The sequence below is a fragment of the Parasteatoda tepidariorum genome, chromosome 5, assembly GCF_043381705.1.
Source record: "Parasteatoda tepidariorum isolate YZ-2023 chromosome 5, CAS_Ptep_4.0, whole genome shotgun sequence".
Lineage (NCBI taxonomy): Eukaryota > Metazoa > Arthropoda > Arachnida > Araneae > Theridiidae > Parasteatoda > Parasteatoda tepidariorum.
Window position 1 is genome coordinate 697457 of NC_092208.1, and position 1663 is coordinate 699119.

The 1663-nt window shown below is 38.0% G+C and overlaps 1 long non-coding RNA gene across 1 annotated transcript in view; it reads left to right on the plus strand.

The window, feature by feature from the left end:
- The first annotated feature begins 289 nt into the window (after positions 1-289).
- LOC122273026 (uncharacterized) overlaps positions 290-1663 on the plus strand; it is a 4704-nt gene continuing 3330 nt past the window's right edge. Inside the window, exon 1 of the long non-coding RNA XR_006227468.2 lies at positions 290-470. This is a non-coding gene — a long non-coding RNA (uncharacterized lncRNA). The remainder of the gene's footprint in view (positions 471-1663) is intronic.

Consider the following 1663-nt stretch of genomic DNA (forward strand, 5'->3'; position numbering starts at 1 on the left):
CCGGAGGATGATCCGAAGACATGCCATCACAATTTTGATCCTCTGCGGAGGGGATGGCACCCCCGCTTCGGTAGCCCGACGACCTGCGCGCGAAGTCGAGCACTTTACGGTAGCACAGTTTAACGAAGACCCATACCGCACACCCTCGGTCCCGACGCATACTGATCCAAGTGGTCACCCATCCGCACACTGACCGCAGCCAGTGATGCTTGACTTCGGTGATCTGCTGGGAACCGTGTCTTAACGATCAGTCCACTGCGGGACGATAGCGGGTTTTAAGTATCGATAATAAGGTAGTGAACTCTGAACAAACAAAATGTGGGTTTAATCAAAAGTTATATAGAGTTATATCTTAACTGAACACATTTAAATGATATTTCAAAGCTATTTACATTCTTTGTGTCGCAATTTTGTTAAAACTTATTTTGAAAAATGAAAAAGTGTCGTAGTTCACAGTTGCAACACAATTTGTAAGTTTACAAATTTTTTTTATGAATTTATAAGCTCATTCACTTTCTCATAAATAAATTAACTGCTGTTAATATACTTACTCGTTGTTAATATGCATATTCACTGCTCTTAAAGCAATGTTAATCTTAGACATGAAACTTAAAACAATTCTTGATTGTTGAATTCCTTGCTTATTGAACATAAATTGACATATTGAACATTAACATAAATTGATTAGACAGATTCAGTTGATAAAATGTTGAAAGCAGAAATTCTTTATAGAATATCCGTAGATTGGTGCCATCTGAAGCAATTGTTTCTGATTAAGCCAGAAATTGAGTTTTACAAATCATTACCAAAAGCTAGTTTCCCAAATATTTCATACCTAAAAAATCAGGGCTATGTTTGCTTCATTTTATTTAAGTGTTTTCATCGACGAACCCGAGAAAAAAATCATTTCAAAAGTAGAATAACAGACAAACATTTACCCTTGTTCCTTAAAATAAGTACATCTCACTTGGAAACCTTACTGTAAGGAATTTTTAAAAATGAAATCGTAATTTCATTCATCTCATTAAATATTTATATTGAAAATTGCATATAGTATTTAATTTTTATTTTAGATGTTTTTACTTAGCCCAACAAATTTTTTTTTCTTCGATTTTTTGCCCTCGATCAGAAAAGTTTGCCCATCCTTGGTTTAGAGAATAGATGCGGAACTGAAAAGTGGGAAACTAAATTGTCAAAAAAAAAAGAAAAAGACTTTTCTGCTGTGCATTTTTCTTTCCGTCTTTAGTAAAACGTATATGTGAAGAATTTTAATGGCAAAGAAAGCTAACCTCAGAATATAGGATTAAAGGAAACCTATAAGTATATTTTTCAAAGTAATAATGTTTTTAGTCCCGCAGTGGACTGATCGTTAAGACACGGTTCCCAGCAGATCACCGAAGTCAAGCATCACTGGCTACGGTCAGTGTGTGGGTCTGTGACCACTTGGATCAGTTTGAGTAGGGACCGAGGGTGTGCGGTATGGGTCCTCGTTAAACTGTGCTACCGTAAAGCGCTCGACTTCGCGCGTAGGTCATCGGGCTACCGAAGAGGGGGTGCCATCCCCTCCGCAGAGGATCAAAATTGTGATGGCATGTCTTCGGATCATCCTCCGGGATGTTTCCCAGACCGTCGCCAATAGCCCATTGTGCAGCTCTAGTGCGAC